Source organism: Ipomoea nil, unplaced genomic scaffold, assembly GCF_001879475.1.
Source record: "Ipomoea nil cultivar Tokyo-kokei standard unplaced genomic scaffold, Asagao_1.1 scaffold2761, whole genome shotgun sequence".
Taxonomy (NCBI): Eukaryota; Viridiplantae; Streptophyta; class Magnoliopsida; order Solanales; family Convolvulaceae; genus Ipomoea; species Ipomoea nil.
This window is the reverse complement of record NW_017619189.1, coordinates 1,133,159-1,146,143: the sequence shown is the minus strand read 5'-3', so window position 1 is coordinate 1,146,143 and position 12,985 is coordinate 1,133,159. Positions and strand designations below refer to the sequence as shown.

Sequence of the window (12,985 nt, the reverse complement as noted above, 5' to 3'; positions counted from 1 at the left end):
GAAGGTGTATGGGTCAGCAAAAAGAAAGCAAAACTACAACATAGAGGCGAACCCTCGACCATACCATAAGGTTAAGAGCCTTGCGCTCTATTGATCTGAGTTAGACGGGCAACTTGTTTGTTGGTGAAATGTTGGGTTATTTCTAGAAGCTTTAATCTGGACATTGTTAATAGATTTATAGTTATGGTAGAAGAGGAGTTTTGGGAAGATTTTTTTGGCCCTGTTTGGTAAAATGGATGTTAGCTGATAGCTGTTATCTGTTAGCTGATTGTGTTAATTAAAAGGTATAAATAATTGATAACATTAGATGATTGTAGAAAAGTGTTTGGTAAATTAGCTGTTAACTGATAGCTGTTTGATATAATTTCTTTTCTCAAAAAGCTAATTGAAAAAGTTGCTTGGAGTAGCTTTTTGAAATTTTAGCCTTTTGAGTTGCAAAAAGCTAATTAACCAAACATTTCTATTAATATTTTAACTAAATCAAACAATCAATAGTGGTCAAACAAGCCAAAATTGACCTATAGGCCAATTTTTTACCAAACAGGCCCTTTAAGATTATGCAACTTGGTTGGGATAAAGGTCTTTATCAGATTAGAATGCAATTTTGATCCAAAAATGCCCTAACTTTTACCACTTAGTCATAAAAATACATTAGTAGGAGGATCCAAAACCAAATACCATCATTGATTGCATAAACACAAACTAACCACAGTTAAAGTCTATATTCAAACCATAGCATGTGGACAGTCTCAGTACAAGAATATAGTTTTAAGATAAACCAAAAAATGCTTCAATTTCCTTTAGAAATAAATTTCTGCTGGATGGTGGCAAGATTCACAATGCAGCATCATATCAGGTTGCTTTTGTGGTGAAAAGGCTTGGAATTCTGGTAATTCCTTGCATGAATTGTATATTGCAATTGCATTTAGAGTAGGGAACTTGGACTGCAAACAAAAGCCACTTGGATCAAAATACATGCCAAGCAAGAAGCAAGAAAACTTGAGAAGATAAAATAAAGCCATAAGCGCATGTGGAACCCGCAATCCTAATCAAGTTGATCGGGCTGTTGGTTCGATAATCACATACAAAATTTTAAATTTGACTCCTAGTGGGAGTGGCCTATTTACTATTTTAATCTTTCGCACTCACTGGATGATATTTCTGACTCCGCCCATGCCAATGGCTGACATTATTATCATATTCCTCCACATTATGATAAGCCTATTGAATCCATAATTGGTGGAAGAATCTACGATCTAAGATTCTGATTCATAGACAACGCCACACATGGGATTCCATACAAGCCAAATGCTTGAAAAAGAGAATATAATATGTACACGACACTATTATTATTATTATTATTTTTTAAATCTTTAATTTCGAAATATTCTTAGGCCATTAAATAAATTCATTCGAACTATTTAGTGAACTCAATTTTTTTCAAATGGCAAATTATTGTGTGGAACATGGTTATGGTTATGGCCCTTTTTTGGATTTTTATGCTTCCATTCTTATATAAATAAATAAGGCCCTACCAAAAGTATAAATACAATCTTTAAAATTAATACCGTAAAATATATTATTTTTATTTCAAATAAGTATGCGTATGAATGGTATAACACTAGCTAAATACAAAAATCACAGTTCCGACTTCAATTTACTTCCAATTAAAATTAAAGCTAGGGCAACTAAAAGTAACATACATACCAATAGTCCTGAGCCCCGCACAATGAATTGCCAGGTGATCTCCATCGAAGCTGCAGCGTCCAATGTAACAGCTGCAACAAAAATTACATCGATCACGAGGTGGATTCTTAGTGCCAATAATCTATATCTATTATTGCGTTAGATGCATTGGCGTTGTAATTTGTGGAGATTGAATATGAATACAGTAATGAGTTTATGAAAGGTGAGATGAAGGGTGTTTGATACTGCTAATTCTACGTAAGCAATATATAACAACACGAGACCAATCAAAGCAAGTAAATATCTTTATTGATCACGGTAAAGGCCCTAAGTACAATCTACTTGGTTGCTCTGAGTACCGACTGACTGCGGTCGGGATTCTCTAACAACAACCTATCGATCGTCCAAAAGTCCCTTACACTGTAGCTACTGTGGGTATTTATAGCCGCTATGCCGGGGACAAGATTCCAGCCGTTCGGCATGTCCTCCACGTAGCCACCACGTGTCATCCTCCCGGGTGCCCTGCCTGTCGATGTAAAGAGCCGCCACGTGTCCTTCGTCAGCTCTTTCGCCAAAGGGCTACCGCTCGGTGGCCGACACCGTCGCTCGGGCAACTCCCGGTCGGTATACGACCGGGTTCTTCTCGAGGAGCCCGACCTGTTGCCTGCAAAGACAAGGAAAAAGAGACAAAGGCTCCTTGGTCGTGGTGAAGCTATGTCGGTCGGGATATTCCCTACCAAGAGCCCCCCAGCCCGGGCCTTTTTGATCGTCCGGGAAAAAATGGGCCGGGATGAAGAAACCCAACCGCCGGCCGCTAAACCGACCGGCCAGCTGTCATTCCCTTCTCCGCCACGTGTCGGCCACTGCCGGCCTCGGCGACTGCAACCGTTGCCTCGGAATCAGCGCTGGTCGTGTCGCGCAAGTGGACAACTTTCCCGCCTAAATGCCCTCCTATAAATAGGCCCTTGAGGCCCTCATTTGAACTTTCCTCAATCTTCTGAAGCAATCGGTACCCTCAGAGAGTCCCGAGCAGCAGATCGGCAATCCGACCAAGCAAAGCAAAAGCTCAAATCCACTTCCAAGTTTCTTCACTCGGTAAGGTTCTAGCCCTTCTCCTTTCTTTACACTTCCATGTTAGGTAGAGCTGCTAGGTCAACTAACTGTCCCGGACACTTTAAGTCCTTCACTAACCCCGACCGACCTTTAGGTAGATTGAAATGACGGACTCTGACAGTCAAAACGCATCGATCGCGGATTACGACGAGGAGGTCGAGCACCTCAGCGACGAGGAGGTGGACATCATGTCCTACTCCCCCGAAGCTACCAGCCGACCGGGGCCAGCTCCCGAGCAGGCCGCCGCACAAGACACGTCGTCCAGCTCATCCGGGTCGTCGAGCTCTAGCTCAAGCGAATCGGGGAGCTCCGACGAGGAAGAAGAAGAAGGAACCACGTCGGGGAGACAAGGATCCCCGACCGAAGGCGTTAGGGAAACGCCCACCCGGGTGGTTGGGGACCACCCGAGTCTTGCTCCCGAGCCGGCCGAAGAGGACACGGCCGGGCCAGCCGCCCCAGCCGTAGCGGAGTTCGAATTCTTGAACAGCGAGAATGTCGAACAACAAATGAGTCAGCTAACCAAGGGCGAGGCGGCTAGGATTGCCGAAAGGCTCGCGGGTCGGGTAGAGTTTGACACGAGCCGGCAGTTAGGGAATGTCATCGATCGGCATCGGGGCAAATGGATTGGGATGCACTACGACTCCCTGATGGCCCCGATCGCCATTCCCTTCACCCCCCTCCTGAATGCCTTCTTAGCCTACTACCGGGTCGTCCCGGCCCAGATCTGCCCTAATGCGCACCGGATCATCGCCTGCTTTCCGCAGATATGCGCTCGGCATGAAGCCGCCTGCACGATGGAGCTGTTCAACTTCATCTACCAGGTCAAAGTTCTCCCGGGCAATTATGGAGGCGGGTTCCTGATGCTGCAATCCCGGGCCGATATGTGCGCAATCAAAGGCCTGCCCGGGAACAACAGGGGGTGGAAGAATAGGATCTTCTCCCTCAAATACGACCCCTGGATCCTCCCGGTTGATCGCGCTTGGAGCACCCACTTTCGGAAACAAGTGGTGCCGGTCGAGACGCAAGCGCTGAGGGAAACGGTCAGCCGGATTTCGAGCAAGCTGCACGAATACACAATCTTCCGGACGGCTGAAAGTCTCGAGGCGGCTCAACTCCCGCCCCCCACATACGAGCTGCAGGAGAAGTATCTGCCCGTGCCGATGGGCGTGACGGTCGCCAAACCCGCGAGGCGAACGAAGAAAGGTTTAACTCGAGCTAACCCTCCCGACTCATCTTTATGCCTCGATTACACTAACGATCTCTTTGTTTTGCAGCTATGGCAGACTTCGGTGAAGAAGAGGCCCCCCTTCCCCCGCCCGCCAAGATCTCCCTTGGCGGTAAGAAGAAGAGCAAGGCGAAGCCGGCCGGGGAGAAGGAGGTCCCCTTGGCCCGACCGCTGAGTACCTCGACCGTGACGACGGGCGAGGGCTTCATCGTCGAGCCCTCCGATGTCCTGGTCACCCGGGTGAAAGTCGCCCGGGGAAAAGAGAAGGTGCCCGAGCAGGGCGTGAAGGAGGTGGGCGGCATAAAACGCCGCCGTGAGCAACGAAGCCCGAGCCCTTCGGTCGGGCGAGAAAGGGACGGCTCGTCCATCTTGGCCCGCATTGGCAATGCGGGGCGGGCCAAGGAAGATCTGGGGAAGATGACCCCGACCCAGGTAGCCGAGAGGATCGGCTACGACCTAGCAGAGGTAAGCCTTCTTTAACTATCCATCTTTCATTTTTTGTGCAAGTGCCTTCAATCGGGCTGACCCGTCTATTTTCGCCTTCGCAGATCTCCCGAGCGGCCCAACTCCTTCAGGGCCGGGCTATGCTGGCCGAGGAGGCTGACCACCACAAGAAGACGGCCGCCCGTCGCCTTCTGGAGGTTAAAGAGCTCCAAGCTGAGCTCGAGAAGGTCCAGAAGGCCTTGAAGAAGAGCGAGGAGGACCGGGCCCTCGCGGAGAAGGTCGCCCAGCGGGCTATCGGCGAGAACAAGGAGCTGAAGACCCGGCTGGAGAGCCCGGAGGAGCTGGCCCATTCGGCCTTTAAGGACGACCAGATCGGCTCGGCCTTCCTTACAGCTGCTTGGAGGACCAAGGTCGGGGAGGACCTGATTCTCTCCTTTGGTCGGTGGGCCTTTAAGGCCGGCCAAAGGAAGATGCTAGAAAAGGCCCAAAAACGGTTGGGGGAAGCCCTCGAAGGCGACGACCTCCAGCTCGTACTATCTGCCCTTCCTCCCGACCTAGCTGATCCCGGCCCCTCTCCCTTTGCTCCGAAGGAAAGAACGGCTGAGCCCGGTGGAACCTCAGCGGCCACCCCGAGCGGAAAGGATACGGCTGCCGGAGCTCGGGAAACGAAGAAGTAGAATAGGCTTCTTTTCTTCTTCTTCTTTTTTGTAAGGACCATTGATCGGGAGCCCGGTCCCGATTTGTACCGGGCACTCCATTATATCAATGAAACTTATTTTTGTTACTCCCACCGCTTCGTTCTTTCTTTTCGAATTTTTATCATTAGTCGTGTAAACGCCGACCCTTATTGCTCGACCTTGTGGCCTTTTTGGCCCGGCCTTGCACTGCTCGATCCGTTCGACAGCCGACCTTATGGCTTTATAGCCCGGTCATGCGTCTGAGATTTCGACATCAAACTGGCCAACCTGATCAGGTTTATCCGATCTTCAGGCCTTGTCGAAATTCCTGAAAATAGATTCGTCCTAATATTGACCTATCCGACCAAGTTGACCCGGTCCCCAGGTCTTGACGAATTTTCGAAAAACAAGCCCCATGGTCAGGATATACCGAGCGATATGGGCCTATCACACTTCATATACAAGCCCCACGGTCAGGATATACCGAGCGATATGGGCCTATCAACACTTCATATATCCCAGCCCCCACACTATCGTGCCTTCGAGGCACGAGTGGGTGCGATAGTGGACAGAAGATGGACGAATCGGGGAATTATGCTGTGAGCTCCTAGCTTCCCCGATCAATGGCGTGACTCGAATGTCCGCCGATGTGGAGCGCATCTGACCGGTCGATAGATTCGCCCGGTCGGTGTAGCTTGAAGATAAATTAATCTGCACGCAGTGAAGATACAGAAAATAACCGATCGGGCCGCCGTATGCAAACGGTCGAGCAATCACCGATCGTATATACATTAATCTTTCCCGCTCGCAGGCGGTTGAGTAAATATTTACAAACATAGGGGTTTAATTACAAATGACGACCGGGACCCACACGCAGGTAAAGCCCCCTCTTCGTCCAAAGATTACAAAAAAAGAGGCTTAATGCCTAAACATAACGAGGTGCTCGGAATTCCAAGTCCCCTCGATTACCCGACCAGTTGTCGTCTCCAGTCGGTATGTTCCTGGCCGTATGATCGCACTGATGATATACGGCCCCTCCCAGTTCTGAGCTAGCTTTCCACCCTCTAGAGGTTGACTGGCCTCCCTTCGTCGTAGAACGTAGTCTCCGACCTGAAAATAACGAGGGTTGACCCGAACATCTTTAGAACTCTTGACGCGCTTCTGATACTCGGCTATGCGCCGAGCGGCTAGCTCTCTTTTTTCTTCGACCCCATCGAGATCTACCGCCATGGCATGTTCATTTTCCTCGGCATTGTAGGTTCTCTCTCGATTGGTCGGGATCCAAGCCTCGATCGGGAGTCGGGCTTCTGCTCCATAAACCAAGGCGAAAGGGGTCTCCAAAGTAGCTTCCCTCGGGGTCGTCCGATAAGTCCATAAGACATATGGCAACTCATCGGCCCAACTACGACCAGCCGAGTGCAACTTCTTTTTCAGACCTTCCAAAATCGTCCGGTTCGCGTTCTCCACTTGACCGTTTCCCTGAGGGTAAGCCACCGACGACCGGACGTGAGTCGTCCCGATCGTGGCCAAGAAGTTCTGGAAATATTGGCTCACGAATTGGCGGCCGTTGTCGCTGATGAGATGCACGGGCACACCAAAGCGGGAAACCACATTGCGCCAAAGGAAGCGAGCACATTGCTGAGAGGTAATCGTGGCTAAGGGCTCGGCTTCTATCCACTTGGAGAAGTAATCGATAGCGACGATCACGAACTTTCTTCGACCAGAGAGCTGAGGGAAGGGGCCCAAGATGTCTACCCCCCACCTGGCGAAGGGAATTGCGGTCGTGACCGGTTGGTAGAAGGTTGCCGGTCGTCCAGGCATCCGGGCGTACAGTTGGCACGTCTCGCATTCCTGAGCTAACTTTTCACAATCTAGCTGGAGGGACGGCCAATAGTACCCGATCAGCATGATACGACGGGCCAGGGATCGGCCTCCTTGATGTGAAGAGCAAATTCCCGAGTGCAGTTCCTTCATGACTAACTCAGCCTCAAATGCGGTCAAGCAACGCATGAGGGGGCCTCCATACGATCGCCTATATAGACGACCGTCCAAGATTTGGAACCTTGGGGCTCTTAGCTTGGCCTTCCGAGCACGCTGCGGGTCGTCTGGGAGGCGCTCGTGCTCGAGGTACTCCTTCAGATCGGTGATCCAACTGTCATCTACCGGTTGGATGGGATTGACCGGTAGACGGTGAATACTGTGTCTTGGGATCACCAAGATCCGAGCTATCTTCGACATGTGTTCCGGGGCGTCTTGAGCTAATTTGGATAAGATATCTGCATCGGCGTTATCCAATCGGGGTATGTGTCGGACGGTATACCCCCGGAACTGAGCAAGCTTCTCCATGGCAAGATCTCGGTAAAGCTGCAGACGTTCTCCATTGATCTCATAATCCCCGAGAACTTGCCCGACCACGAGCGCGGAGTCCGTCTGAGCTCAGATGTATTCAGCCCCCAAATCCCGAGCGCACTGCAAACCATTAACGAATGCTTCGTACTCGGCTTCGTTGTTGGTCGGGTGGAACTGGTACATAAGAGCAAAATAGACCTTGAATCCTTCCGGGCTCGTGACCACCACTCCTCCTCCTGCCCCCTTTTTGCTACTCGACCCATCTGTAGCCAGCGACCACCACTCAGCCTCGGGATCCGCAACCTCAGGGGGCCGGGTATCCCGGGCGGTGCACTCAACCAAGAAGTCCGCAAGAGCCTGACCTTTAATAGCCGGTCTTGGTCGGTATTCGATCGCGTATTGGGTCAACATTAACGCCCATTTGACTAGGCGGCCTGATGATGAAGCAGTTCGGAGGACTGGCCCGATCGGCTGATCGGTCAACACGCGAATTGCTCGACCTTGGAAGTAGGGAGCCAACTTCTTTGCGGCAATGTATAAGGCATAGACGACCTTCTCTAGCCGGGAGTACCGGAGCTCGGGACCATGTAGCGCGTGGCTTACATAGTACACCGGTCGCTGGACCCCTTCCGGATCGGTTCGGCACAACACTGCGCTTACTGCGCGATCGGACACGGCGAGGTACACGTCTAGCTCTTCCCCGAGCTCAGGCTTTGAGAGCACGATCGGTGACATGAGGTATTCCTTCAGCTCATCAAAAGCCGCTCGGCACTCTTCGTCCCAGACGAATCCATTAACCTTTCGCAATACCTTGAAGAAAGGTAAAGCGCGCTCGGCTAGCTTGGAGAGGAACCGGCTGAGGGCTGCCAACCGACCGGTCAATTGCTGGACTTCCCGAACGGTGGAAGGTGGCTGCATGTCCAGAATCGCTTTTACTTTGGCCGGGTTAGGCTCGATTCCTCTCTTGGTCATCATATAGCCGAGGAACTTGCCGGTCTGAACCGCGAATGTGCACTTGGTCGGGTTCAGTCGCAACTGGTACTTCCTCATGATCTGGAAGCACTCGCGAAGGTCCCGAGTGTGATCGGATCGGTCCCGACTCTTGACCAGCATGTCGTCGATGTAAGCTTCCATCGTTCGGCTCAGTAGATCGGCAAAGAGCATGTTGACCATCCTTTGGTAGGTCGCTCCTGCATTTCGGAGGCCGAACGGCATCACTCGGTAACAATACAGCCCATCCGGTGTCACGAAGGCTGTCTTGCTCTCGTCTTCATGGTGCATCATGATCTGATGGTATCCCTTAAAGGCATCCATGAAGCTCATTAACTCGGCCCCGGCCGTCTCGTCGACCATCTGATGAATGCTCGGTAGAGGATACGGGTCGAGCGGACATGCTTTGTTGAGGTCCGTGAAGTCGATGCACATCCTCCATGCTGGGGGCTTAGGAACAAGAACGATATTTGCCACCCACTCAGGATAGACCACCGGACGGATGTGCTCGATCGCCGCCATCTTTTTGACTTCTTCCCTTACAAACTCGCGGCGATCGGAAGAGAGGTGTCGTGTTTTCTGCACGACCGGCTTAGCTGCGGGATCGACGGCCAATTTGTGACAAATGACCGACCGATCGATCCCGGGCATATCTTCAGGCCCCCATGCAAAGATATCGGCATACTCCCGGAGCACGGCCAGAACTTCCGCTCGAATCTCGGGGGTGAGGGCTCGTCCGATCTTTATCTTCCTGTCCGGGCGGTCCTCGGACAGGGGAACTTCTTCAATTTCTTCGGAAGGTTCAGGCTGCTCCTTCCGTTCCTTAGCCTCCTCTTTGGCTATGGTGTTCACCCGGGAAGATGGACCGGAGTCACGTCTATTGACCGCTCGGGTGTAACACTTCCGGGCGGACTGGACATCGCCACGGACCACGCCGACCCCGTTGGGGGTGGGGAATTTCATGCACAGGTGGGGCATAGAAATTATCCCACCGATCTTCATAATGGCGGGTCGGCCCAAGATAATGTTGTGGACGCAATGGAGGTTGACCACAACAAATTCCAGCTCCGTTTGGATCGACTTTGGAGGCGTGCCGATCTCGACCGGGAGCGTTACTTTTCCCTCGGGGTAGATAAGAGCCCCGGTAAACCCTGACAGTGGTACACCGACCGGAGTCAGCTCCTTCCTGTCGAGGCCAAGCTTTTCAAACACGTCCAAGTATAGGACGTTCACACTGCTGCCCGTGTCGACCATAACCCTCTGGACGTCTGTCCCCTTAACGTCAATCGTGACCACGAGCGCCTCCATGCCGTGATCACTGCTGGTAGGTTGGTCCTCAAGGGTGAAGGTTATGGGTTCCATCTTCTGCCTCTTCCCAGTTCCGCGGGAATCTACTATTGCGACCGGGCAATTAGCCCGCGGTCGGGAAGCATCTTCCAGCCCACCGAAAATGACGTGGATGGTAGGCTTTCCGGACGGGCGGCTGCCGGACGGAGGGTCGGGGTCCCGTCGGTCGTCATAACGATCATCCCTTCTGTCTTGCCCAGATCGATCGGAGCGGTGATGGGAACGTCTATGATCCCTCCGATCGGTGTTCCTTTTGTTTTCCTCTCTCTTCCCCACACACTTGTCCAATTTTCCCCTGTTAAGCAGATCTTCCAACAATTGGCGCAAGTGGGTACACTCCTCCGTGTCATGCCCAGCACATCGATGGTAAGCACAGTGCTTACTCTTGTCAGGGCCGTCTCGATCGGGATGGGGGAGCTTGATGAGATTGCAGGACTGGGCGTATTGCATGGCCTCCGCTGCGGACCGGTTCAAGGCCGTAAATTCTCCAGGCCTGGTGCGGGATCGGGGGTTGTCATCTCCCGACCTATGTTCCGCCCGCCCGGCCGGTTTACGGGACGAAGAGCCGACCTCCTGCAAACGCTTGACGGCATTCGCCTCGCCGGCGTTGGCATAGTCTGTGACCCTCCGAAGGGCCTCCTCGTAAGTGGTCGGGGGGTGTAGGATGAAGTCCTGATACAAATGTCCCGCCCGGAGAGATATGTGAAGCATGTGGGTGGCGGTCGCATCGTCCATAGGCTCGACCTCCCCAACCGCCGCTTTCCATTTGATGAGGAAATCGGTCAAGCTCTCCCCTTCCAGCTGCTTGGCCTTCTCGAGATACATGTAGGACTTCCTCACCACTTTGGAAGTGATGAACTTCCTCACAAATTTGATCGCCAGGGTCTCAAATTTGTCGATCGACCCCGGTGGCAGGGTACGGAACCACTCTGCTGCCCGACCGGTGAGGGTCGAGTAAAAGGCTCTGCACATCACGGCGTCCGAAACGCCCTTCAGCATCATGTTGCTGAAAAAATCATTCACGTGGGCCTCAGGATCTGCCCGTCCGTCATAACTCTTCTCTCCAGAGACCTTTAAGTCGAGCGGGTAAGGCTGGGCCATTACCGCTGCTGTGAAAGGCGTCTGGTGCAGGGTTGATTGGTTGACCGGGGGCGTTCCAGGGTACGCATTCCTGAGCTGCGCAACTTCCGCCTGAAGGTTATAAAGTAATCCTCGGGTTTCGTTGAGCTCGGCGGCTTGAGCGGCTTGGGCTGTATCCCGAGCGCGTCGCCGACGGTGAGATCTCGACCCGCTATACCCGGATGAAGCCTCGTGGGTAACTTCCTGCATTTGTACGTCTTCTTGCCCGCGGTCCGGGTCTTGGGGTCCCAAACGCTGGCGCATCTCCGGTCGAAGACGATCATAAGCTACCGCTCGGGCAACTTCTCCAGGATCCTCCGCTAGAACGGCCGGGGCTGGTGCCTCCATCGCGTCAGCACCCCCCGACCCCAACCGCGAATGAGCCGAGCGTCGAGCCCGGGATGCGGACTGACGCTGCGGCTCTACTTGTGCGGTCGGTTGTACTGGAGGGGCGGCGGCTGGAGCTGTATAAGCTGGCGTATACGGTGGATACGCAACCGGGGAAGTGTAGCACATCGGTTGGCCTGGCCAATACCCATACGGTAGAGGTGGGACCGGGTACGGATACTGGGCGGGATACATCATCGGCTGCTGCTGGTATGGCAGACCAGGTGGTGGGTATCCCGGTTGTATGTAATTCACCGACTGCTGGGCGGCCGGGTATGTATTTGACGGATGCGGTGGTGAGAGGTTGAGGTTGAGGTCCATCGTCTGACCCTGCTGTTGGGTAGCATAGTGGTCGGAGGAGCTCGCCGCGTCCGCCTGGTCGTCGGCAAAGTTGTTGTGTGCCCACGGATACATGTCGATATGGTGATCGGGTGCTCGTCAAGACGTTGGTTTCTTGCACGGGTCCCCACAGACGGCGCCAAAATGATACTGCTAATTCTACGTAAGCAATATATAACAACACGAGACCAATCAAAGCAAGTAAATATCTTTATTGATCACGGTAAAAGCCCTAAGTACAATCTACTTGGTTGCTCTGAGTACCGACTGACTGCGGTCGGGATTCTCTAACAACAACCTATCGATCGTCCAAAAGTCCCTTACACTGTAGCTACTGTGGGTATTTATAGCCGCTATGCCGGGGACAAGATTCCAGCCGTTCGGCATGTCCTCCACGTAGCCACCACGTGTCATCCTCCCGGGTGCCCTGCCTGTCGATGTAAAGAGCCGCCACGTGTCCTTCGTCAGCTCTTTCGCCAAAGGGCTACCGCTCGGTGGCCGACACCGTCGCTCGGGCAACTCCCGGTCGGTATACGACCGGGTTCTTCTCGAGGAGCCCGACCTGTTGCCTGCAAAGACAAGGAAAAAGAGACAAAGGCTCCTTGGTCGTGGTGAAGCTATGTCGGTCGGGATATTCCCTACCAGTGTTATTGGATCAATTTATCAGGCGGTATTGGTGGTGAATAGTACAAGTTTCAAGTTATCTCTGCAGATTCAAGACTTGAGACATCATCTGTGTCATTGGGGAACAAAATGATTTTGTCATGCTCAATTAATTAGCTCCTAATTATTAAGAGATAGAAGTGATTTGGGATCAAACTTATGAGTTTTAACACTAATTGTAGATTTTTTTATTTCTTAAGTAGCTAGGTCAAAAATAAATATTGGACCCTCTAAAAACTGAGGTCATGTGTTGTTGTCCACCTTGCACGGCCTAAAATCCGGTCATGAACATGGTCTACACAGTGGTGTGTGGACCATAACAAAAGATATATTTTTAATTAACTAAAAATACATTATTTGTGTACTGAATGTACATTATACAAAATAATGTACTTCCAGTACTCAAGTAATGTACTTTTCCTGAATACAATGTACATTTTTAATATACTAAAAATACATTATTTGTATACTGAATATACATTATTTGATAGTATATGGTCCACACAATTGTATGAACCATGCTCCATACAATAATGATCTTAAATTTAAATAATTCACATAATTGTCTTGTAGTAAATTTAAAAGAGTAGACGTGGAATGAATTTGATAACCATGTGAGAAAACTAACTCAAGGGAACTAAAAATG

General features: G+C 51.4%; 1 long non-coding RNA gene across 1 annotated transcript; it reads right to left on the bottom strand.

Annotated features, from left to right (window-relative positions):
* Nucleotides 1-659: 659 nt before the first annotated feature.
* LOC109157090 lies at nt 660-1,779 on the bottom strand. The gene is made up of 2 exons (XR_002050170.1): nt 1,708-1,779; nt 660-944 (listed from the first exon to the last, which is right to left on the bottom strand). It is a non-coding gene; the product is annotated as an uncharacterized LOC109157090 (long non-coding RNA).
* Between the last annotated feature and the right edge of the window lie 11,206 nt (nt 1,780-12,985).